Here is a 27,225-nt window from a genome sequence, read left to right on the forward strand (position 1 = left end):
AAACAAAGCACTCAAATGAGAGGCCTGATGGTACCTGCTCCCGTGCCTCTTGGGGCCAGGTACCCAAATCCAGTGGCTCAAACTCAGTGAACCCGGAGAGGAGGAAGCCACAGATTTTCACAAAGAAGACTGGGCCTGCTGTCAATTGCCTTCCTCGTGCTGGCCTCAGCATGGCCTCTGAGAGTACAATGTACACAAAATTATAATGTTATCACACAGGCTGGCGCCCACAGCGAAGACAGCCACTTAGGAAGGTGCACACCAGGGGCAGGAAGGGACAAAGGCCATTCTGAGGCTGAAGTCACGTGTATTTGTATTTTTAGCAGAGGGGGGCTGAAATACAATTTCAGTGAAGATTGCATTATGGATTATTGCTTAAGAAAGCTCTGCTAAAGGACTGGGGAGAATCTTTCTTTTCCAAAGGGGACATTTTTTTTTCCTCCACAGGGGTTGAGGGAAATGGGAGGAAAGAGAAGGCGGCTGCTCGTATTTTCTGAAACTGACTTGAGATGCTGTAGTGATAATGTATGACAGCTTTCCTAAGCCAGTGTGAGCCTGCACGTTTGTCTATGTGTCCATATGTATTTTATTTGAACAACTCATATCTCGTTTGGTAGGCAGAGCAGATGCTGTTACTACCATTTTACACAGTAGAGACTGAAACTCAAAGAAGATAAATGGCTGGGCTCACATCATTAGCTAGTACCATTATAAAGTCCAAATTTCTTCACATAGCTTGCAAATCCCTTCTTGTTCTGGTTCCTACTTCTCGCTTCAGTCTCTTCTTGCAACATTATTTTGTTCTCAGTTTAAACTCCTTCCTCAGTCAACTTGCAGACTCTTAAGGTATCACCTTCTTATTCTCCTCTATACTTTACATGTCCTGTTCCTCTCCTGTCCAGCCTACCCTCACCATTTATCTCTTCCCTCTCCTGCAGGTCTCACCTCATACAAAGGAGGTTCCCTGACTTCTTCCGATCAGTTCTCAGACGTGTCATTATGATACCATGCTCTCTGAGTACCTTTGTGAACTCTTTTGTTCTTTCTTACTATAACATGTTTCTTTGGTGGAAAACTAATATCCTGAATGGTTCCATTAGTTCTGCAAGCCAGTGGGGGTAGAATGCATGGATGGAAAAAGTAAAGCGTTTAGCATACCATAAGAACCTAACTGTACTTGAAGCCTGCCCAAGCTGGAAGGGCTAAGAGATACAGCAATATCACCATCTCAAAGAAATATACAAACCTCTTTCCTGTCACCTGCGCAGGCTCTAATTTCAGTCCTCTATTAAAGATGCTACTTCACTTCGCTTCACTTGAGCCTCAGTCTTCTCATCCAGAGATGGGGAAGAGGGTGCTAGATAAAGTGAGATAACAATGGTAAAGTATATTGTAAGGGATAACTGAACTGAACTGAACTGAACTAAACTAGGAGATCAGTCCTGAGTGTTCTTTGGAAGGACTGATGTTGAAGCTGAAACTCCAGTACTTTGGCCACCTGATGCAAAAAACTGACTCATTGGAAAAGACCCTGATGCTGGGAAAGATTGAAGGCAGGAGGAGAAGGGGACAACAGAGGATGAGATGGTTGGATGGCATCATCGACTCAAAGGACATGAGCTTGGGTAAACTCCGGAAGTTGGTGATAGACAGGGAGGCCTGATGTGCTGCAGTCCATGGGGTCGCAAAGAGTCGGACATAATTGAGCGACTGAACTGAACTGAACTGAACTGAAAGGATAACTAGCACTAAATAACATCTTTATTAAAATATAAGCAGAAATCTCCAAGATACTATTGATGAAAGTCATGTGATCTCGTGTATAAAAAGTAATGATGAAACAAAAAGGAGCCTAGCGCTTTTGACAAATTCTGTTATCTAAACATCAGGACATACTCTATTCCTCATAAGGTAACAGACAAACAGAAAGCAAAATGCCGAGTTCTGAAACAAAAGAATATTAACTATCATGAGACACTGTTTTCATGCTTAAGTTGAAGACTTTCAAAACCCACCAGGAGTATTGGTTTGGAAGAAGTCCTACTGGGAATGTCTCATCCTGAAGTTATTCAATGAATAAATGCTTGCTGAATTCCAGTCTGTGCTGGGCACCTACAGTTTATTTGACTTTGCCATAAGCACTCATGGCTGCTGACTCTAGCCCCCAAATGCCACTCTTGTATCTGCCATCATGGCTTTGTTTGTTCTGAGAACTTGGCCAGAAATGTTGGTGCCTGCTATTAACTTACGGGCACTCAGCTAAAAACCCATCCTTCTGTATTCAGCTTTGTGACCCTGGGGCTGTGTCTACTTTGCTCACTGGCTCCCTTTTAGACTCTGTTAATACGGGATGCTAGAGGGAGTCTGGAGAAGGCTCCAGCACTCTTGCCTGGAAAATCCCATGGACAGAGGAGCCTGGTAGGCTGCAGTCCATGGGGTCGCTAAGAGTCGGACATGACTGAGCGACTTCATTTTCACTTTTCACTTTCCTGCATTGGAGAAGGAAATAGCAACCCACTCCAGTGTTCTTGCCTGGAGAATCCCAGGGACAGGGGAGCCTGGTGGGTTGCCATCTATGGGGTTGCACAGAGTCAGACACGACTGAAGCAACTTAGCAGAGGGAGTCACCACAGCTGAATGGGGGGGTACTGGAACTTGCTCCTTCTTCTTTGTTTCCTGTACTTTTCAGGGTTAACCTAGAACAGGTGTCTCACCTTTGGCACTATTGACATTTTGGACTTGGTAATTCTTTGTCAAAGGACGGGGTGTTTCTTATGCATTGTAGGATGTTTAGCAGCATTCCTATCCTCTATATACTAAATTCCAGTGGCAACCCCCCAATTGTGACAAATAAGAGTGTCTTTGGATATTACCAAATGTCCCTTAGAGCACAAAACTGACTCTGGTTTAGAACCACTGACCTAGAGTCTAGGTACTTCACCTCGGCAGCTGTAGTTCCTTCTTATAGCAACAGCTGAATCCAGGCTGCACTTCTCCCAATGCTTGCAAACCCAGCTTTGTCATAACCCAGGAGATGTCAGCATCAGCTGGCCGATGCCTGTCCTCAGAGCCCTGGGCCAGCCCATGGAGTCCCTCTTCTGAGCTCAGAGTCACCAGCCCCATCTAACTAGTGCCTTCTTTGGCACTAGGCACCAGTGGGCTTCCCCCTCTAAAATTCTAAGTTTTTCCCTTTGTTTCAGTTGTTTCTTGCGACTGCTACTTTCATGATGCCTTCGAGTTCCTTTTAATCTCTCAGTTACTTAGTTAAGAAATTTGCAGCCTTTTCTTTTTATTACAATCTCTGTGCTAAGGTGATAGAGATGATTATTTTCTCAAACTGGACTCAATGTTCTTTCTCCTTTCCCTCCTTTCTTTTCCCTTCCTTTCCCTCTCCCTCCCTTCCTTTTCCTTCTCTTCTTCTTCTTTCTCTTCTTCTTCTCTACTTGGTAAATTTCTACTCCTTTTTAGAGCCCTGACAAACATCATGGTTTTCTGGAGCTTTCCAGGCAGAGCCAGTCACTCTCATCCCCCAGCTCTTGGTTCAGTGCATCTTAGCCTATGGTAGATCCCCGTCTATATACCTCTGTCTCTCCTACTAGATTGTAAACTCCCAAGGGCAGGAAGCACAAAACAGTTTCTGTGCTCCTAGCATATGTTCAGGTTTGTTAAAGGAAGGGAGGGAGGAAGGAAAAGATGGAGGTGAAGAGGGAAGAATGAAGATGGATAAAAAGAAAAGAAAGAAGGCATGGAGAAAAGACTATATGGCACAGGACTTTTGCCTGGTGCTGTGTCTTCCCCCTGCCTAGCAGTCTCAGTGAGGGTCCACACGGAATCCCCCACATCCTTTTCAGTGGCTGACCTGTTACTTTGCAATGACACCATTACAGCTCCTTCACTGAGTTGGGCTTCTCTGAGCTGGGTCTCTTTTGCTCAGTAGATATCAAATTCCTTGAGGATAGGGTTTGTTGCGCATAAACCTATTCTTCCCAGGTAGTTATTGAATGAATTGCTGAAGGAAATGAGCGAAGGTTTCAAGGAAAAGCCCTTGAAGGATGGGGAGAGATTTTAGGAGTGGAAACTTCATCCTTGGTAGTGCTGATGGGATGGGGATGATGTGAAGAAATGCAGAGAAGCTGTTTAGGGAATCTTGAACTATCCTAGTCTGGTAGATTATAGAGCATATGGAAAGGAAATTTGGGAGGTGGGGCTGCAAAAGTAAGTAGGATATGGACTTTGGATACCTTGAGAACCAGGGTAAGCAATGTGTGCAGTGTTTGTTGGGTAGGTTCAGTGGCTTTGGTGTCAGGGACTGGCATCACACGATTCTACTTTGGGGGAGAGCTCTCAGAGTTCTAGAAGAGACACTGATGGTGGGAGCCATTCAGGAAGAGCTGAGTGCCCTAAAACTCAACAGGAAGGGTACACAACAGAGAGCAGAGCTCCTACAACCACAATCCTGACAGTTCTATTCTGTAGAAAGTGGTTTCTTTTTTGTGGAAGCAGATGAATGAATACTCCGTGCTACAGACAATGGAGACCAAAAGGAGGTGAGAAATGGAAAGAATAGGAATTTAACAATTATCCCAGGTTGAATGGTTCAGCTTCAGGTTTTTGTTTTTGTTTTTTCTTTTGGTCTAATTATCACAGAGATCTTCAGGATTTGATGTATTTTATAGGATATGAGAGACAATAACAAAGTGGTATCTTGGCTTTTAAGCAGACATGTGTGGCTGGGCAGCAGCGGTGTGTGAGATTCAGCTGGCTTCTGCCCCAGGAGGGAGGGCAAGTCCGTTATAATTCTTAAAAGAAAGAAAACAACAGCCTGGGTGTGACCTGCATATCATCATGTGCTAAATGCAGATAATGATATCAGCTTTTCTTTATGTTTCAGAGCTTTTAGGAAAAGCAAGTAAGATGGAAGATGTGGAAAGAGTTTGTAAACCGTTAACTGCCTACAAAATCTATCCATTCATCCAGCAAACATGTATTGAGATTGTCTGCTATGACACAGGGGGGTGGGAGGGGGCAGGCACAAATAAGACCTGGTCTCTGCCTTTTGAATCTCTGGGTAAACCAACGAGCTTTGGCAAAGATACTTGCCATGCTGTAGGAGAAGTTCCCATAATTCACAAGGGATTGGTACTAATATTACATTTAGGAAGGTAAGCTTTGTTGCTAATGGCTGCCAAGTCAATGCTTTAGGTTTTTCTGAAAGAGTACTAAGAGATGAAAATACCATTCTGTTAAAGAAACTAGGCTTTGGAGATAAAGGAGAAACCTGCAAGTTTACCCTCTGCCACATGACAACTGTATGAATTTGGGCAGGTCACTTGTTTCTCACCTATATCATTGACATAACTCTTCCTACGTAATTCAGAAGGTCACTAAGATCATCAAATCAGCAGGCAGATATTAATGTGCTTTTAAAACTGTAGCATGCTTCATATATATTGTGAATCATTTGTTAAGAATAATAGGAGAAATTGCCAATATTGTCTTTCAGGGATGTTATCATGAATGGAGGTTTAGTTAAGGAGAAGAGGTTGGAAACTAACAAGAATAACAAGAAAACATCAGACATTGCAATAGGCATTAACATAACCCTATGCCATATGGCAACCCACTCCAGTGTTCTTGCCTGGAGAATCCCATGGATGGAGAAGCCTGGTAGGCTGCAGTCCATGGGGTCACACAGAGTCAGACACGACTGAAGCGACTTAGTAGTAGTAGTATGCCATAAGCATCATTCTTCCCATTTTACAGATGAGGAGACTGAGAGGCAGAGATTGTCATACATTTCCCATGGTATATAAGTAGTGCTTTTAAGAGCCAGGAGCTGCCAAGAGGAAGTCTCATATTTGATGTAGCAATTGACCACATCATTTTTCAGACTCCCCTTCCCTTTCCCATTATGGATGACTTTGGAAAACAGATTCACTATGACATTTCTCTCTTATGACACAGTGGTGGGCTGGAGCATCTCATTAGGCAAATACCTGCCCAAGAATCAGTACTTCACCTGCATGGACAGGATCCAGGGATAATGATCATCTGCCTTGAGAATATGGGGTGAAGTTTGTCCCTCTGTGGGCTTGAGAGAATTTCCCTTCTCATGCGTACCTTCTTAAATGCATCACTGGGTATCTTGGTGTTGACTAAGAATGATGCCTGCAATGTCAGTAAATAAAGAATGTTGCAGCCTGAGGGTGAGCCCTCAGGGAACTCAGGATGGAAACAGAATGCCCATTACCAGGCCAGTCTGATGCTCCCCAACACTGGCCCCACCCCAAATAACTGAGGTGTATATTAAAGGATTCTTTACCAGCTGAGCTAGCAGGGAAGCCCAAGATTGAGAAAGGAGTATGTCAGGGCTGTCTGCTGTCACCCTGTTTGTTTAATCTATACACTGAGTACATCATGAGAAATGCCGGGCTGGATGAGTTACAAGCTGGAATCAAGATAGGCAGGAGAAACATCAACAACCTCAGATATGTGGATGATACCACTCTAATGGCAGAAAGTGAGGAGGAACTAAAGAGCCTCTTGATGAGGGTGAAGGAGAAGAGTCAAAGATCTGGCTTAAATTAAATATTAATAAATATAAGATCATGGCATATGTTCCCATTACTTCATAGCAAATAGAGGGGGAAAAGGTGGAAGTAGTAACAGATTTCTTCTTGGGCTCTAAAACCCCTGCAGATGGTGACCGCAGCCATGAAATCAGAAGATGTTTGCTTCTTGGCAGGAAAGCAATGACAAACTTAGACAGTGTGTTGAAAAGCAGAGACGTTGCCGACAAAGGTCCATGTAGTCAAGGCTATGGTCTTCCCAGTGGTCACGTACAGTTGTGAGAGCTGGACAGTCAAGAAGGCAGAGCACTGAAGAATTGATGCCTTTAAACTGTGGTACTGGAGAAGACTCCAAAGAGTCGCTTGGACAGCAAGGAGATCAAAGCCGTCAATCTTAAGGGAAATCAACCCTGAATACTCATTGGAAGGACTGATGCTGAAGCTCAAACTCCAGTATTTTGGTCATCTGATGCAAACATTTGGTCATCTGATGTGAACAACTGAGTCACTGGAAAAGTCCCTGATGTTGGGAAAGATTGAGGGCTAGAGAAGAGGGTGTCAGAGGATGAGATGGCTGGATGGCATCACAGATGCAGTGGACATGAACTTGGGCAAACTTCGGAGATGGTGAGGGACAGGGAGGCCTGGTGTGCTGCAATCCATGGCGTTGCAAAGAGTCAGACATGACTGGTCAACTCAACAACAACAGCATATCAAAGGAATAATTTCAGTGATTCCAGACTCTTGCATCTTCCCATATGTAGAAGAGCACTAAATTCTTTATCTTGAGATATCTGGTGTTTTTTCATTAACGGTAACCTTTTGACTCCCTGGTCTTTGTTGCAGACACTCCTGTATATCCTGGCACTCTCCCTGCCTCTTCGGAGCAGTCCCTCAGAGTTATCTTAGATGCTATGTCTCAGGTTAGCAGGTTAAAGTTTTGTCTACCAAATAAAACGTAACTCTTAGCTTTTAGGTTTTGTTTTTTTTTTTTTTCCAGTAGACAATGGAAATCGGTAGAAAAGCACTGATTTTACCCTATGTTCACCTAATGGATCTGACCTCCTTGCTCCTCCCCCAGCCCTTTCACACTTGGAGTCAGTTTTTCCCTGGAATCAACTCTGTTCCTGACCCTAATTCCCCCACCTTTGTGTACCCTGTTATCTCTGCCAGGAATATTCTCCTGCTTCTCACACCTCTGATGAAGACCTGCTTGGTATTCAAACCTAGCTTTTAAGAAGCCCTTTCCCCAGGACAGAGTTGATTGTTGCCTTTTTTTTTCAACTGTTCCTCTGACATTCCTCCTTTTTACAGTTCATCCAGCTGTATTTAACTATAGGCTTGTCTGTCTTCCTGGCTAGAGTGAACTCTCTGGGGGAAGGAATTGTAAACTGTTTTCATCTTTGTCCTCAGACTACTTTGGCTTAGTAGGAGTTCAGGAACCATTGGCTGAAGGAATGTACAGGTGAGGGAATGACTACCTCTGTCTGGCTAGGTGTGGGCAGGGCAACCAATTCTCTGATGACCTTGTGGGAAATTTTATTTTCTTCCATACAAATTATCAAGAGAATTGATACTTTTGGATTGACTTAGAAATGTTTAGCAAAACCTGTGGTCTTCTTATTCAAGAGTGGGTAGTACCTACCCTGGACCCCTTAGGTGCAGCAAAGCAGGCCTCCCACCCTAGTTCCCCTTTTTCCTTAACTTTACATATCTTTGAATTTTACCTGAAGGCAAATTCACTGCCTTGGAGAGTGTGAGTCCAGGAGGAAATCCCTTTGGGCAACTTGCCACATTTTATCTCTGTTCCTTTTTCTATTTTAGCCTGTCAGGGAGTTATTTTTGGTAAAGTACTGCTCTGAGGGGAGAAGCTTGGCTGTGAATAGAGGATGCAAAAGAGCTCTGAAGGTGCCTTGCTCAGGCAAAGGGGACACTTCCTTAACTGCCACATCCTTTACTTTTACCATGGCTTCTGGGTTTTGTAGGATCATAGCGGCTCTGAATATAAGATCTGGGCCCTTAGAAGTATGGGGGATTGTTGTTCAATCTCTAAGTCGTGTTCTATTCTTCGTTATCCCATGGACTGCAGCACACCAGGCCTCCCTGTCTGGGTGTTATGAACTGAATGTTTGTGTCCCCCATCCAAGTTCATATGTTGAAGTCCTAACTTCCTTGCCCCCTCCCCAAGGTGATGGTATTAGGTGGGGCCTTTGAGAGTCATCTAAGTCAAGATGGTTCCAGCCTCATGAATAGGATAAGTGCTCTTAGAAAAGAGGCCTTGGAGAGCCCTCTAGGCACTTCCACCATGTGAGGACACAGAAGAAGTCTGGGACTCTAAAGAGGGCCCTTACCCGACCAGACGTACTCCCTGATCATGGAGGTCTAGCCTGCAGTACTGTGAGAAAGAAATGCGTGGTTTATAAGTGATCAGGTATTTTTTATCACAGTCCAAAAGAACTAAGACAGGGATCATAGTAGAAAATCCACGGGCCTTGGAGCCAAGCATATCCGAGCTGAAATCTTGGCTCTGTAACTTACCAGCTATTAAGCATGGGGAAATGTATTAGCCTCTCTGAAGTTCTCTTCCTTTATCTGTAAAACAGGGACACCACCACTTATTTTGCAGAGAGAACTAAGATTTAGAGATGATGCATTTTAAAATGTCTGATCTATAGAAAACCTTCAATGAATAGAAGGTATTTGATCATGGGCTCTCTGCCTTAATTTCTTAATAATTGTAAAAATTTTCCCTGAAGCAGATTTAATCTTCCTTTCTGGCTGAAAGCACCATCAGTGAGTAGTTGTCTTAGAACCACTATAAAAGGAGTTGTCCCTATTTTTATTAGCCTTTACATTAGCTACTTTAATTTAAAAATCAAAGTGTGGCATTTTAAGAGTAAACCCATATTAATCAGTAAAAGCTGCAAAACTAATAGTGGAGGTGGGGTCGAGAAGGGAGCAGAGAAGTAGGATTTGTGAAAACTCTTTGGTGCAAATATGTATGCAGACATGCAGCTGTTAGTTTCAACACCCTGTTGTCAACCGAAGGTTCCACAAGTGCTGTTTTGCCCTGAGGAACTGTTCGAGCTAAGTCAGGTTGATGGTTCAGGGTCCAAGTATGACTCTTATCAAATGTGGGATCCGAAGCCCTGTATGAACCCAGTTTAGTATTCAGGAAATGTATCCATAGCAGCTGCTGTCAGGGTAGCTATCACCAAGGGTAGACAGTTGATGGCTTTCTTCCCGCTGTGTGTCTCTTCTAAACAATCTTAAAACTAGCACCTGGCCCTATCACCACCCATTTGTAAAACAGAGGGAAGAAAGTCCATCTTCTCTGCATAAATGGCAGTCCTCACGTCCCCTCACTATAATTTTGTAATAATGAAGACCAGAGTTCCTATTTGTGGAAGGGACATTTGAATCATTTGAATGACAAGAAGTAGCCACATGCAGAAGTGAGGGGAGGGGCATTCCTGGCACCATGAGTCAAGGCAGCCTGTGGTCCCTTTGATGATCTGAAGGAAGGTTTGTGTTTATGTGTCAAACACAAGGGAGAAAAGCGCACACGTGCTAAGTCACTTCAGTCGTGTCCAACTCTTTGCGACGTCATGGACTGTAGCCCTCCAGGCTCCTCTGTCCATGGAATTCTCCAGGCAAGAATACTGGAGTGGCTTGCCATGCCCTTCTCCAGGGGATCCTTCCAACCCAGGGATCGAACCTGGGTCTCCTGCATTGCAGGCAGATTCTTTACCATTTGAGCCACCAGGCAAGCCCCAACCAGACAGGCAAGCGGACGTCAAATCATGAAGGACCTTGAAGAACATAATAAAGAGTTCAGAATTGATTCTAAGAGAGCAAGAAGTCCTTGGCAGGTTTAAGCAGGAAAATGGTACCGTTTGATGTATAGTTTGAAAAGATCACTCTGGCTGCCATGAAGAGAGTACAGTAAGTCCTTGCTATCCTCAGCAAGTAGGCTCAAGGACCCCTGCAGGTACCAAAGTCCTCAGATGCTCAAGTTCCTCATATAAAATGGCATAATATTTGAATCTGACCTGTGCACAACCTTTTGTATACTTGAAATCATGTCTAGATTACTTAATACACCTAATACAATGCTTGTTGTTCAGTCACTAAGTCGTGTCCGACCCCTTGAGACCCGCAGCATGCCAGGCTTCCCTGTCCTTCCCTATTTCCCCAAGTTTGCTCAAGTTCATGTCCACTGAGTTGCTATCTAACCATCTCATCCTCTGCTACCCTCTTCTCCTCTTGCCCTCAATCTTTCCCAGTATCAAGTCTTTTCCAATGAGTTCGCTCTATATCAGGTAGCCAAAGTATTGGAGCTTCAGCTTTAGCTGAATACAATGCTAACGCTATGTAAAAATTGTACATGCAATGTAAATGCTATGTAAATAGTTGCTGGTATGCAGCAAATTCAAGTTTTGCTTTTTGGAACTTTCTGGATTTTTTTCAAATATTTTTGATCCGTGATTGGTTGAATATGCAGATGTGGAATCTGACCATACTCTCTAGGAGTGAGAGTGGGAATAGGAAACCAGATAGGAAACGGGCAGTAGTTCTGGCAATAGGTATTTTTCAACTGGACTAAGGTGTGTGTGGCTAATGATGTGCGTGATAGGGTGGTTTCAGATGAGGTGAGACTGCACATTATGAGTCTCACTCATATTGGCAAGGCCATTTCATTGAGTGGATGACTGCATGCTTCTACCTTCCCTGACTTCCTGAATGTTGAACCCTACTTGTCACCATAAGCAAAAGTAACAGTGACATTCTTCATCACGTTAGATCTTGCTTTCTTGTCTCCAGGTTATAGTGGTTCTTAGTGAAAGATCAATGTGCTTCAGAGTGAGATAGATCTGGACTGGAATCCTTGCTGCAACACTTAATAGGTGGATTGACTTACTAGGTGGGTAGCTTTTAGTTTTGTTTTGTTTTGTTTTCCTTTTTTAAATTTATTTTTTAGTTGAAGGATAATTGCTTTACAGGATTTTGTTGTTTTCTGCAAACCTCAACATGAATCAGCAGTAGGTATACTTGTGTCCCCTCCCTTTTGAACCTCCTTCCCATCTCCCTCCCCATCCCACCCCTCTAGGTTGATACAGAGCCCCTGTTTGCGTTCCCTGAGACATACAGCAAATTCCCATTAGCTATCTATTTTATGTACGGTAACGTAAGTTTCCATGTTACTCTCTCCATGCATCTCACCCTCTCCTCGGTGGGTAGCTTTTAAGTTACTATCTCCAATCCTTAGTTCCCTTGGCTGCAAAAAGGGGCCAATAATAATACTTGCTTCTTGCGGTCTTATGCTGAAGCCTCAAATGAGATTTTAATAGTATTTGTGAAAATGTTTAGCACACAGTAGGTTTTCAATGCAAGTTATTTGGCTTAGACTCTGAATCATCTCCTTCAGCTCTTTGCATTCCTGGGCTGGGATGGGAGGCAGACATGTCTGCCCAAACTCCATCCCTGATGTCAGTGAAGCACATATCATCAGGAAAGAACACTGCATCAAAAGGCAGGAGGTAGCCTTGATTTTCTATTTCCCCTACTTGCTAAATACTGAGTGACTTTGGATAAGCTGCACTCCCTCCCTGGGTTGCAATCCCTCATTTATAAAATGAGGAAACTGGGCTGGATAATCTAATTATAGCAGATAGTGACTTGATTTCATTTGATGCCAATATTAAACTTTAATAGCAGCAACCATCAGTTATGGAACACACAGTGGGGCCAGACTACGTGTTATATGTCTTATATATATGTTGTATGTTAGCACAGAATCGGAGAAGGCAATGGCAACCCACTCCAGTACTCTTGCCTGGAAAATCCCACGGACGGAGGAGCCTGGTAGGCTTTAGTCCATGGGGTTGCTGAGTCGGACGCAACTGAGCGACTTCACTTTCACTTTTCACTTTCATGCATTGGAAAAGGAAATGGCAACCCACTCCAGTATTCTTGCCTGGTGAATCCCAGGGACAGCGGAGCCTAGTAGGCTGCCATCTATGGGGTCGCACAGAGTCGGACACGACTGACATGACATAGCAGCAGCAGTAGCAGCACAGATGGTCTTGTGAAGGAGGTACTTTTACTGTTCCCATTTTACAGATGGGAAACTGAGGCAGAGAAGTGGGAGCATCTCTAATAATAGCAGCCAGATTCTCTGCAGTTCTATGCACCAAAACCCTTTGGGAGTTTCACAAGTGCCAGGCATTAAGCAAGATGCTGCAGCTGCAAGCCGAGACCTTGCCCTCCAAAGCCTACAGTCTGGAAGTCATGGAAGCCCAGAACAAGTCTTGCATAGTCCCACAGGAGGAGAAGCCACTGTGAAGGGAATGCAGTGGCATTCCCTGGCATGTGAAACTAGTTTGGGCTGGTTCTGTCCTGCAGTACAATGTGGCCTTTCTGAACTGAGCAAGTACAAAAGGTTTCCATCTCCTGTCTGCGTTCTGCTGCTCTAGGCTGAGTGCCCACCCCCACACTGACACTTGCTTTGTTTCTGTTTATGTTCTTTTTTCCAGTAGCTCTTATTCCTCATTCTTCACAATGTTTCATTTTTTCTGTGTGTTAATTATAGAAGGAAAGTTCAACTAGACACAAGGTCTGTCTGCAGAGGAGGCAGGCTGGAATAGCCACAGGGGCCTTTGTCTTGCTTGGGCCTATGTGTGAACACTGTGTGAAGAGATCACAGGGGCTGTCTTAAAACTGAGAACTGGGGACACTTAGGTCCTCGTTCAAGCTCTGCTGCTTACTGCTGGGTGACTCTGGGCTTATCACACAATCTATGTGAGTCCAAATTTCTTTCCTCTAAGATGCTGCTAGCTAGATATGAGATACCAGTGGATAGTATCTAGACATTAGTATAATACTAGAACAGGATGCTAGTAGATAGTAGCAGATTCTAGTAGAATCAGAAGCCTTGGGTTACATCTTAGCTTTATCACTTACTAGCTGTGTGATCTAGTCACAACTTCAGTTTCTGTTTGTGTAAAATGAGGTCACATGAGAAGACTGTTATGAACTTGAAGTTACATAATCCACGTGAGGTTCTTGGCACGATGCCTGGTGTGTCGCAAACTCTATATAAATCTTAGCTATTAGTACTGACCATGCTGGTTAACTGACTTAATGGATATAAGAGTGTTTCATAAATTGCAAAGCTCTGTACAAATGTTAGTTATTATTTCGGTGATGATTGTTAGTTAGAAATAAGAGAGAAAGGACTTTTGATAATCTTTACTTGCCAAGTCAGTTTTGTTTTTTTTTTTAATTTGGGTTTTATATTTATCTCCTTCAATAATATGCTATTAATATTATATGAACTCTTTCTAGGGCATTATTGTTCCAGAAATCTGGGGCATCAAAGGCCATCCCATGCCTTTATAGACACAGAAATGGGAAATCAGCCAAAAGGCTGTGTAATTTCATTTTACCCTTTGCTTCTCTCATTGAACTTGGTAGTTCACGTCTAAATGAACTGAGCTTTGAAATCTTGCATCAGTAGCTCTAGCCAGCCAGTGTACATTGTGATTAAAATGCACTGACTCTCCTCAAAGAAATACAATGCAACTAAATGGAAGGAAGGAATTCATGAGAAAAAAACAGTTACAAATACTCTGGCCAGACATCATTCTATTTGTGTCGTTAAAATCTGGTTGTGTGAAAAAAAAAATACATATGTAAGTTCTGTTGAGGTAGAAAGGATCTGAGTCTTGGGACTATTATCTTTTGTTTGGGAGCTGGGAGTCTTTCTTGAGAAAGGTAAGTAAAGTGAAACCCTTTACGATGATGATACTGGAGGAAAATAATAGCTTAGAGGACAGCTGTGTTATTTCAGGCTCTTATCCCAGGTAGTTTTTGTGTTCCAGGGAACAGGATTTTGACCTGCTCTATATTGAATGCATACAATAATAAGCACTGTTATCACCTGCCTTCTCTGCCGGGGCTCCCAAACGCTGTAGGCGCCACCTTTTCAGACTGTGAAACAGCTTCAGTGCAAACAGAGGTTTCAGAACTCTCCAACCAAATACCATCGTTAATGGTGAAGAACTCCTGACAATAAACATTCCAGGGATGTCTCAGACACAAAGCGGCTATCAACTGATTTGGAATGAACGCCCGCTGTTATCTGAAATGATCTTTTAAAACATTTTATGTGGGTCTAAGTAGGGTGGAGAGCTGGCCGGTTGCATGTTTATGGCTCATCTCTGTTCTTGAATGAGTGCTCCTTCACGTCTTCTTTTCCATAATGGATTATAATTAGCAGTACGTTAGGGGCTGTATCATTAAACAGTTCCATTCAACAAAACATTTATTGAGAGCCTACTCCTACTATGTATGTATATGTGTGTGGTGGGAGGGGGGGACACTCCACCAGGTGCCACTGTTAAAGCAGTGGTCCTCAAGCTTCAGCATGCTTTAGAATCTCCTGGGAGCTTTGTTAAAGCTCAGATTGCTGGCCTCACCCCCAGAGTTTCTGACTCGATAGCTGGTTGCAGGTTATTGGAGAAGGGAGAAGGGCAAGAATTTGCATTTCCAACAAGTTCCTAAATGATGCTGATGCTGAGGGTCCAAGGACCACTTTGAGAACCGCTGTCTTAAGGAACTTATTGCACTTCTTCTGGTGAGACGTGCAGATGATGGATTTATATAAGAATCAGACTGTGAGAGGTTAAGACAGAGGTATAAAGAAAAGGCAGAGAGAAGGGAGCAATTTCTGTGCTGTGGGACGATCAGGGAAGGTGGCAAGAGGCAGCAGTCTAAGAAGGAATTAGGCAGGTGTGAAAAGGTGCAGAAGAGATTTTCTCTGAAATATAGCAGGTTAGCGGTTCAGAAAAGATGCTATAAGGTTATCTGCTCTTTCTTTCCTTCCCTGACTCAGGGGAACATAAAGGTGCAAAGAGTTAGATTCAAAGAAATCTCTCCCCTTGTATTTAAAAGCTCCAATTTCTGCCCTCATGTGGGCTAGGAATGAGACTGCAGTTTTAATGGCAGTTCCCATCTCCCTTAGATCAACGACGAAGAAACTCCATTTCCTGCAGAAACAAAAACACCATCACTCAGTCCCCCAGGGAATGTCAACAGAATTAAAAATGGAATTAACAGTTCATCTGGAAACCATCTTTTTAAAAATCATATGCTTAGCTCACTGTTCCATGAAAACTGTTTCTGAAACACCAGCTTAATGTTCCTGGCATCATACTCCTGTTTCATCCTCATATGACTGAGGGACAAAGGGCAGCTGAGTGGCAGGAGGATAAATGAGGTGTACCGGGAGTGTGGCAGGAGAGACGAGGAAGGTGAGAGCATGATCCTTGCCTGACTATGGATGAGCTTATTGTGCAAAGGGGGTGTCCATGGCCACCTCAACCAGAGAGGACGCCTATAGAAGAGGCTTCTGAAGGATGGCAATGGTGTTGGCTTGCACAAGCCGTGTAAGGTTTAGACAGAGGGAAGAGAATGAATAAAGGGAAGGGGTTTCACCTGGATCCTTGTACCATCTTATTTTCATGTTTTTAAGGATTTTCCCCATCCTTTTCACTATTGTGATGTTGTTCAAGATGATGGAGGGAGACAAATGCTACAAACATCAGTTCATTGTACACACGTTGATATCAGATCACAGCACTTCCTCTAGCAAGCTCTGTTGAATATGACACTTCTCTGTGATGTCAATGCTAAAGATACAGTTGTGATACCTGATTGCACTGCAGAACTCTTGGAAACACTGGAGAGCGTGGTCTCCTACTGAGTCAACATGTGGCATCTGGACCAAATGATGGGAATTTGCCTCAATAGAGAAAAGACTTGTGAAGATAGAGGGATGAGCCTGCCCATTGTTAAAGGCTGAAAAAAAGGACATGAAATTTGTGGATTTGTGATAAAGAGTGATTGTGGTGGTGTGAGAGGGCCTATCTTCCAAATGCCAAAAATATGCCATTACAGAGGGTCCCTGTTTAAGGGAACCCAGACACCCAGTGATCCTTGAGAAATGGAAAGATATTAAAAAGAACTCCATTATAGGAATTAAAAGACCTTATTTAAACATATAGTTTCCATTTATTGATCATACATTTTACACTGATCACTTTATATATTAGCTCATTTAATTCCTGTAACAGCCCTATAAATTGGTGATATCACCATTTTATGGGTGTGCTTGAATACAATTGAATCACTTGTCCAAGGTCACATATCTAATAAGTGGTTTCAGTTCAGTTCAGTCACTCAGTCATGTCTGACTCTTTGCGACCTCATGGACCGCAGCATGCCAGGCTTCCCTGTCCATCACCAACTCCTGAAGCTTACACAAACTCATGTCCATCAAGTTGGTGATGCAAACCGTTTCATCTTCTGTCGTCCCCTTCTCCTCTTGCCTTCAATCTTTCCCAGCATTGGGGTCTTTTCCAATGGTCTGGTCAGGATAAAATCAAATTAAGCCTAATAGCAAAACTTAGGCTTTTCACAGGCTTATATCATACACTTAATACAGTGTTTAGTACATGTCATGAATGACAGCACAAATAACATTTGTTATATTTTTTAATTTCATTGACAACATGTGGAGACATGATGAAATCATGGTTTGGCAGAAGAATCTCAAGATGATGTGCAGAGTGGATGAATGGAGAGGCTTCCATGTTTTGGCCTTTCTCCCCAGAAAACAGAATGAAGTGGAGGCTGCCAGATCTGCAGTTATGGTTGTTACTGAGGTCTCACTCGGGGGAAAGCCAAAAATTATGCACACTGTTGGTAGAGCTCAAAGGAAAGGAAATAGATTCGTAATAGAGAAATTCTTACACAAGCACAAATAACCATCCCTTTATCTACCCATTCACCCATCCATCCATCCATCCACCCAATCACTTATCCATTCATCTACCTAGCCAGCCAGACAGCCATCAAGCTATCCATCCATCTAACCAGCCATTCATCCATTTGCTCATCTATCTATTCAACCTGTTTAGCATCTTTGTATTCTTCTCTTCCTTTTTCTTTCTTGTCATCGCCACCCTGCTTACATTTTTATTCTTCTTTTCTGGAGAAGTCTCTTAAACATTGTCCTCTTAAAGGATCTTCTTCCTTCATGCTTTCACAACCACTAGATCGATATCTTAAAAGCGTGGATTTTATTGTATCACCTTCCTGCTCAAAAGCCTTCAGTGGCTCCTTATTATTCATAGGATTAAGATCAAGTACAACAGGACCCCACCTACATCTTCCCAACTCATGGCTCGGTCACCACAGCCTGCCTGGTTTTTCCTGAACTCAGCTCCCTTGTTCCTATCTCTTTACACAAGCTGTTTCTCTTCCTGGAGACACCCTTTTTGGCCTTGTCCAGAATACTACCTTTTTTCTGGTTAGAATTCTATTCTATGAGTCTTTCTCTGAACCCCATAGAAAGGAGTTATTCCTTCTCCCTTTGAAGCACAAGCATTTTGGAGACAGCTTAGTTTAGGATAAACTTTGAAGTCCAAGAATCCTGGGTTAAAATATTGGCTGTTTTACTTACTATCTATTTGATTATGGGAACGGTACAGACTTCTCTGAGTTCAGTTTCTGCACCCCTAATATGAAGGTGGAGAAAATATTAATATCAACCTTATAAACTTATTGTGAGCATTAAATAAAAAGCATATGAAATGCATCATTGGTACTCAACAAGTATTTGTGAATGGATAAATATAATTAGTCAAAAATTATGCCAATATTCACTATTTTTAATGAAATTATAATATTGTTTATATGAGGAAATATTTTTTCAGCCCCAGTCTAGGCTAGAGCTACAGGTCTTGATCAATTTCCAAATGTCAGACCATCACCTTCCCATAATCCCTGGCTCAGATGCATGCATGTGCCCTCTGCTCAAGCTCCAGAGGCATCCAGGCTGAAATATGATAGCAGGTCCAAGCCCTGGAGAACTTTCCTCTCACCTCATATATTCTTTATTTGTGACACTTCAATATGTAGCCTTCTATCATGGAGTAGAGCTTTGGTCCAGATTTACTCTTAGAGTAAAAACATGCTGCTGGAACGGGCAGGAAGCCTGGAGTTCTTTGGGGTCTGGTTTGGGACCTGGTTTAGAATAGGTGCTTGCCCAGTGTTGGCTAGAAGGAAGGATGGCTTGATGGGTAGATGGGTGGGAGACGGATGGATGCAGGGTGGATAGATAGAGGACAGGTGGATGAGTAAAGGATGGATGGTTGGATGGATAGATGTTGGATGGAGGGTAGATGGATAGAAGTTGTAGAGATGCATGGGTGGATAGAGTATGGAGGGCTGGACGACCTTACTATATGACCCCAGGCAAGTTATTTAAGGTGTCTGAGAATTCTTTCTCTTACCTGCAAAACAATGGACTTAAGATGATCTATATGGCAATTGTAAAATCGTATTCTGAAATTGTGGCTCTGTGAAGTAGAACATAAATCAATATTTGTAGTTTTTAACTGATCTTAAAAAACAGATATAGATATACAAGCATGTAGTTTTATTGTTTTCTCAGAAATCAAAGCAGACAAAAACACACAGTTCCCGATTCTTAGTTCTGTGTACTTCCCACCATTCTGTCCATTTTTTTCCTGTGTTATCTCTCCAAACCCTCATCACCTCCTGAGGGTCACAAATTTTTATTCCATCCATAACTAGTAAGAAAGTGTAGTTTTAGTGGAAATAGCTCAGACTTTAGAATCAGACAGATATTAGAATCAAAATCTGGATTCCCTATATATTTGTGATATTTGGCAAGTTGTTACTTCTTCGACCTTTTTACCTGTCAGTTGGTGTCACCAAATGCCTCACAGTGAGGATTAAAGAGAACAGCTGTGTCAGGAAGACACTAAGTCTTGATAACTCTGATAAGTGGAAGTTCCCTCCTTATCCTCTGCTCTGTGCAGAGAAGCTACCAGTTGCCTAGTAGATGTTCAGAAAGCACTTGTTGAATCAAATGGATTTGAATTCCTTCCAGCCTCTGGGTTTTACTTGCTTTGCAGCTAATGCTTTCAATCTATCACCAGTGGAGTAGAAAATGCAAATGTGAAACTTTGCAAATGCCTTCCACACATCATAAATCTGGGATTTCAAGAGCATGGCTATGAATATTGAGGTCAGCTTCTTTTTTTTTTTTTTTTTGCCATGGGTCCAAGATTAATGCAGTCCTGAGTGTTAGGAGACCATCAGACACTGACCTTTGTGTCCATTTGAGTGGTGGGTGTGGAGTATAGGAGAACATATGAAAACACTGAGGTAGCATAGAAAGAGACCCCAGCCCCAGGATAAGTGGTGTTATCTAAGTCACCTCTGAAGTGTTAGGAGGTAAAATGGGCAGCCAGTGGCGAGGGCATCTCTCCACCAGAGTCTTCTTGAATAGGCTACTCATATGCTAACCTCAGTTTCCACCATCTGGGGCCTTGTTGCTAGGGAACCTTGGATTCCAGGTGACCTGCTCCTGAATTGATTATCTGAGAGCTGAGTGCGGCTGTGTTTTCCTATGACATCAAATATGCACGCTGCCTTGTTTTTCCTCTTCTTTCCCACAGCAAGCACTTTGTGGAAGTGATATGGGCATCTCAGACTGGTCTCTGGTGGTCCTGATGCTCCCACCATCCAGCCCTATGTTTTATACATGTGCAAACTGAGCCTCAGAGAGTGGTCCCAGGTCACACAGGGGGCTGGTGGTAGAGCTGGGGTTGCAACCCAGGGGTCTTTACTCCAAGTTACAACCTCCCCACCCTCCAGCATTTGGCAGCTTATGATTATCTTCCGCCATGGTTAGGAAGTTAAACATACAGAAAACCCCTCTTACCTGCCCAAGATACCTCTCCTAAATCTGTTAAAAGCATCCAAGACTTCTATGGCAACATTATTCCGTTGGTTCAGGACAGCATTTTCCAAAATATGCTCATCTGATGCTCTATCCAGAAAAAGAGGTCTGTGGCCAAAAGGGACTGAGAAGCCTTGCAAAAACATGTTCCCCTTTTTAGATTCACAGCACTTGGCGGCTGGCACAGGGCCCTCCTCAGTAAAGAACCCTCTTTTGTCTTTGTCATCGCATTGTTCCTTGAAATGATTTGACCACAGAACCTCGCTTTTCCTACCCCTTCACCCTGTAACTCCTGTAAATCCTTCACAGAGCCAGGTTCATGAAATGCATTTTGGTAAATGGTGATTTAAGTCATGAAACACCCCCATTGACATCTATAGTTTACTTTAGAGGAATCATAATGACTCTACAACTTTACAGTTGCCAGATATCCTTCACACCCATTAACTCTTTTGATTTACAACAGTCCTATCAGAAAGATAATGTCTTTTCCTTGACCAAAAACCCAGAGACCTAGATGATTGACAGAACTAAAGATAGGAGGGGAGACTGGAATATGGACTGCAGACAGCACAGTCTGTACCCTCCCTGCCCCCGCTCTTCCAGGTCTCTACTCTACATTAAGCCAGTTTCTACCTGGCACTGTCTCCTGTGCAGAGAACTACCAGTTGCCAAGGAGATGTTTATAAAGCACTTGTTGAATCACATGGGCTGGTAGACAGTCATTTTCCATCCTACCTCATTTGACAGTGAAGGCAAATGAGGCACAGAGAGGGGAAGTAATGTGGCCAAGTTCACACAGCTAAAAGGAGAACACCAGGGTAAAGAGAAAGCAATCAAAGATGAGAGTCTTATGTGAACTAGGGATGGAGAATTAAACCTTGAAAGAAATGCAGAGCTTGAAAAAGGGAGAAATTGGAAGGACCAGGAAAGTTATGACCAACCTAGATAGAATATTCAAAGCAGAGACATTACTTTGCCAACAAAGGTCTGTCTAGTCAAGGCTATGGTTTTTCCAGTGGTCATGTATGGATGTGAGAGTTGGACTGTGAAGAAGGCTGAGTGCTGAAGAATTGATGCTTTTGAACTGTGGTGTTGGAGAGGACTCTTGAGAGTCCCTTGGACTGCAAGGAGATCCAACCAGTCCATTCTGAAGGAGATCAGCCCTGGGATTTCTTTGGAAGGAATGATGCTAAAGCTGAAACTCCAGTAGTTTGGCCACCTCATGTGAAGAGTTGACTCATTGGAAAAGACTCTGATGCTGGGAGGGATTGAGGGCAGGAGGAGAAGGGGATGACAGAGGATGAGATGGCTGGATGGCATCACCGACTCGATGGATGTGAGTCTGAATGAACTCTGGGAGTTGGTGATGGACAGGGAGGCCTGGCGTGCTGTGATTCATGGGGTCACAAAGAGTCGGACACAACTGAGCGACTGAACTGAACTTAATTGAAGGTTGAAATTATTGGAGAAGGAAATGGCAACCCACTCCAGTGTTCTTGCCTGGAGAATCCCAGGGATAGGGGAGCCTGGTGGGCTGCCGTCTATGGGGTCGCACAGAGCTGGACATGACTGAAGTGACTTAGCAGCAGCAGCAGCAAGGTTGAAATTGGTAATGTTGCTTATTACCATCCCTGTGAAGAATGATTGCATTTGCTGAAAACATCCAAGCCATCTATTCTTCTATAATACCTGGCTGCCAAGTGTGGATGGATCAAAGTATAATACTTGGAAACTTGATGGAGTGACCTCCACTTACTTGAAGGTACCTCAATTGGTACCTCAATTTTCCAGCAACTTTATCTATTCAGAAAATACTTGAGAGCCTTGAATGAGGATAAAAGATCTCTGGGGGACCAAAAGAGATCTATCAACTAATTTCTCAGTTACTAAACAAATGAAACAGCAAAAGAAAAAATGTGTGAACACCTACTCTACACAAGCCCTAATAATCCACTAGAGGCAGAAGTAAGACAGTGTGCCCATTCTCCAGGAGCTTAGAGCCAAGGATGGGAGACAGACATGCAGGCAAATAGAAAAGATCCTATGACAGAGGTTATGAAAGAAAATTAAGAGTGCATCCACATCAGACAGGTCAGACTGGAATTGGGAAGGGAGTCTCTGAGCCTCCGTTTTTTTCTTATTGAAGTAGAGTTGATGTACAACAATATGTTAATTTCAGGTATACTACATAGCTATTCAACATTTAAATACATTGTAAAGTGATCACCATGGTAAGTCTAATAACCATCTGTCCCCATTTAAGTTATTACAGTATTATCAACTGTATTCCTTATGCTGTATATTATATCCCCATGACTTATTTACTTTATAACTGCGAGGTTGTACCTCTTAATCCCCTTTACCTGTTTTGCCCAATGCTTTCCCACCTCTCTCCTCTGGCAACCAACAGTTCGTTCTCTGTATCTATGAGTCTGTTTCTGTTTTGTTTTCTTTATCCTTTTGTTTTAAAGAGTCCACACATAAGTAGAATCATATGCTATTTGTCTTTCTCTGTGTGACTTATTTCACTTAACACAATGCCTTCTAGGTCCATCTGTGTTGTTGTAAATGGTAAGGTATTGTTCTTTTTTTAATGGCTGAGTAATATTCCATTGTTGATATACACCACATCTTCTTTATCCTTTCATCTATTGATGGACACAGGTTGATGCCATGTATAAAAACATAAATTTGAAAAGATATATTTGCTGCAGCTTTACTTACAATATATCTTTTCAAATTTATGTTTTTATTTTCATCCTGTAAATGTTCAGAAGTGAATTTGGTGGATTATATGGCAGCTCTATTTTATTTATTTTGTTTATTTTTGTACAAAGCTCAGTACTGTTTTTCTTAGTGGCTGCACCAATTTATATCCCTGCCAACAGAGCACGAAGGTTTCCTTTTGCTCTGTCTCCTTGCCAACACTTGTTATTTGTTGTCTTTTGATAATAGTCATTCTGACTATTCATCTCCTGTAAAAGAGGAGAATTTAGAAGACTTCTGGAACAAGATCAAACATACTAACATTCACATTATATGGTCCCAGAAGAAGAGAGATAAAGGGGCAGAAAATCTATTTGAAAAAAAAAACAGAATAATGGCTGAAAATTTCCCTAAACTGCTGAAGGAAACAGATATCCAAGTTCAGGAAGCAGAGTCCCAACCAAGATGAAACCAAAGAGATGTGAGTTGGTATCTCATTGTAGTTTTGATTTGCATTTGCATTTCCCTGATGATTAGCGATATTGAGCATTTTTTCATGTGTCTACTGGCTGTGTTATGTCTTCTGTGGAAAATGACTATTCAGGTTTTCTGTTGGCTTTTTAATTGGATTGTTTCTTTTTGAAATTGTATCCTATGAATTCTTTATATATTTTGAATTTAACCCCTTATGATATATTTTTTGCAAACGCATTCTCCCATTTGGTAGCTTGCTTTTTTCTGTTGATTGTTTCTTTTTTTCTGTGCAGAAGCTTTCATTTTAGTTTGATGTAATAATTTGCATTTATTTTTGCATTTGTTGCCCTTACCTAAGATGGCAGATCCAAAATAGTACCAAGATATATACAAAAGATTTTACTGCCCACATTTTTATTTAGGAGTTTTATGGGTTTAGGTCATACACAAAAGTCTTTAATCTCCTTTGAGTTTATTTTTGAATATGGTACAAGAAAATGGTTCAGTTTCATCCTTTTGCATGCAGCTGCCCAGTTTTTCCAACACCATTTATTGAAGAAGCTGTCTTTCCCTCACTGTATATTCTTTATCATAGATTAGTTGACCATGGAAGTGTGGGTTTATTTTTTTACTCTTTATTCTGTTCTATTGATCTTTGTGTTTGTGTGTGTATGTGTGTGTGCACACGCGCATGCCAGTATCATACAGTTTTGATTGCTAGAACTTTGTAGTATAGTTTGAAATTGGAGAGCCTGATACTTCCAGCTTCGTTCTTCTTTCTCAAGATTGCTTTGTAGGTCCATACCAAATTTAGGATTATTTTTTCTGATTCTGTGACAAATGGCACTGGTATTATGATAGCTGTTTTGTGACTAGTTGTTTTTCTCTTGCTGCTTTTAAGATTCTCTTTATCTCTTTGACATTTTAACTATAATTTGTCTTGGTGTGGGTCTCTTTGGGTTCATCTTGGTTGGGACTCTCCTTCCTGAACTTGGATATCTGTTTCCTTCAGCAGTTTAGGGAAATTTTCAGCCATTATTCTGTTTTTTTTTTTTTTTCAAATAGATTTTCTGCCCCTTTGTCTCTCTTCTTCTGGTACCATATAATGTGAATGTTAGTATGTTTGATGTTGTTCCAGAGGTCTTCTAAATTCTCCTCTTTTAAAAAATTATTATTATTATTGTTATTATTAGGTGATTTCCACTACTCTCTCTTCTAGATCACTGATCCATTCTTCTACATCCTCTAATTTGGTCTCAACTCCTCTAGTGTATTTTTTCATTAGTTATGGTATTCTTCAGCTCTCATTGGTTCTTTTTTTATCTTTTGTCTTTTTGAAGTTCTCACTGTATTCCTCCATTATTCTTTCAAGTTCAGTTAGTATCTCTATGACCATTATTTTGAACTTTTTCTGATAGATTGCTTATCTCTGTTTCATTTCGTTCTTTTTCTGAGGTTTTGTGTATTCTTTCATCTGGAATATATTCCTTTGTCTCCTTATTTTGTCTAGCTCTCTGTTTTTACATATTAAGTAGATTAGCTATGCTTCCCAGTTTGAAAGGAGTAGTTTTATGTAGAAGGTATCCTGGGGACCCAATAGCGTGGTCTTCCCTGGTCACCAGAGCCAGGTGTTCCAGGAGGATCCCCTTGTGTGGGGTGGGTGTGCCCCCTTATTACGGCTGGTCCACAACTGCTGCAGGCGTGCTAGGGCAGCCATGGCGGTTGCAGGCCTTCTGGAATATGGGGCCAGCCACCCAGGTCAGGGGACACTTTGGGGGAATGCCAGTCCTGGCAGAGGCTGCTTGCCAGGTAAGGTGGACAGGGGACATCTATTTTTTTTTTCCAAGCCAAACTGTATCCAGCTTTATTAAAGATACTTTTCATAAACAATCATGGTATTTCAGGCAGGATATGGGCAGACAGTTGTTAACCATATACAACTTTCAAACTCCCTTTTTCAAATGGACTACCAAAATCAGAAAGCCACTATGAAACCCAATGAAATCTTCATGTGATGCTCTGAACAGGGAAAGTTTAGACTGAGTGTTGACATTTTACATTTAGCATGTTGTTTAACAACTTTTCACAAGCCGACCCTGACTTTCAGGAACTGGAAATGAAAATGGCAGAAGTATCACTCTGAGGAGCCACAGTATAAAAAAATGAACTGCTCCTCTTTTGAAGGATACCATCTCAATGGTGACACTGGAACGTCCAGATTGCCTGACATACTGGTCATCAATTCTGGGGGTTCAGGTTCCACAGGTCTCTGGGTTTAGGGGAGTAATTCCTATGCTGAGGTGGAGAAGGAGAAGAGGACATAAAAACTGAATTTTAGTTTTTCCACATCACAAGGCGTTTGTGCCAAGGTGGCTCATGTGTGTCAACATCAAGGAATCCCTCCTTCCTGGGAACCAACAGGAAGTCTCTCAAAACTAGACGGGAAAGGTGTTTTTCCTCCACGTCAATTCAGCTTCTGAAACATCCTGTTAGAGACATGTGCCTTTCCCCAAAAAACAGCAATGAAGTATTCTGTGTGCTAACAACATAGCTTAAAAAAAAGTAAAACAAAATGCTGCATTTTTATAAAGCTTGATAAAAAATAGTATTTCAAACTATACAGTCACCAGAAGTACACAATTATCAGAAATGCACACCCTTCACTTAGCATCTCCAGCACCTTCAGCTTTCTGTGCCTGGTCTGTTTTGCATCTCCATTTTCTGCAGGGTTATTCCCACCCTTGCCAGCACCAGCTTTGCCCTTTTTCCCTTTGGGTACCTTCTTTGCAGGGGCCTTTTTAGTCTTGGGCTCTGGCTTTGGAGGAGCAGGTTTAGCAGATAACCTTGAAGATCTTCTCTGTGGTTCGTCCTTCACCTTAGCCTTATCTCCTTTAGCATCCCCTTCAGCCTTTCTCTTGGGTATGGTGGCTATGGCAGTGGGACGTAGGTGCTGGACACAGGAATGCAGTGGCATGCAGGATTTAGTCGGTCCAGAGGTCTCTGTTGCCTCTTCACACTGCTCTGGCAGGGGACATCTTTAACGGGGCTCTGGTGTTAGCTGAGGCTGCCTGCTAGATGTGTAATGGAAGAGGGCTATTTTGGGGATTGGCGCCTGCAAATCTTTTAGTGTAATTTTGAGAGGTGAATAGGAGCTTGCCAGGAGACAAAGAGAGTAAGTGAAGGAAATATAACCTTTGCAGAAAACCACAGAGACCAAATAGCAAAGTGTTAAGCAGGGATGCATGGTGCAGAGTAGGGAAAAAGGAAGTATTGAGACTAAAACGTAGTCACGCACCTAGACCAGAGAGAGGCTTGTAGTGGCTTAGATGCCCAAAAGTCGGAGATGGAAGAAGGGGACAAAGACACGTTTAATTTTTAAGAAATAATATCAGATACTGGTCTGTCAGTTTGTGTATAAGCAGAAAACAGGGATATACCCAAGAGGGTATAAGCTCATAGGAATGTACAGAAGAAAGCCTAGTATTCATAGATGTATATATCTCACATCTTCTTTATTTGTTCATCTGTTCATGGACATGTAAGTCTTTTCCACCTCTCAGCTACGGTGAATAATACTGAGTGAACATTGGAGTACAGATATCTCTTCCCTATCCTGTTTACAGACAGCCGCACACA

General features: G+C 42.3%; 1 protein-coding gene and 1 pseudogene across 1 annotated transcript in view; one reads left to right on the top strand and one right to left on the bottom strand.

Annotated features, from left to right (window-relative positions):
* DAB1 (DAB adaptor protein 1) overlaps positions 1 to 27,225 on the top strand; it is a 1,348,091-nt gene that overhangs the window by 87,063 nt on the left and 1,233,803 nt on the right. The gene's annotated exons all lie outside the window — the stretch shown is intronic.
* Positions 26,250 to 26,563, bottom strand: LOC123334207 (annotated as a pseudogene).

The sequence above is a fragment of the Bubalus bubalis genome, chromosome 6, assembly GCF_019923935.1.
Source record: "Bubalus bubalis isolate 160015118507 breed Murrah chromosome 6, NDDB_SH_1, whole genome shotgun sequence".
NCBI classification, from domain to species: Eukaryota; Metazoa; Chordata; class Mammalia; order Artiodactyla; family Bovidae; genus Bubalus; species Bubalus bubalis.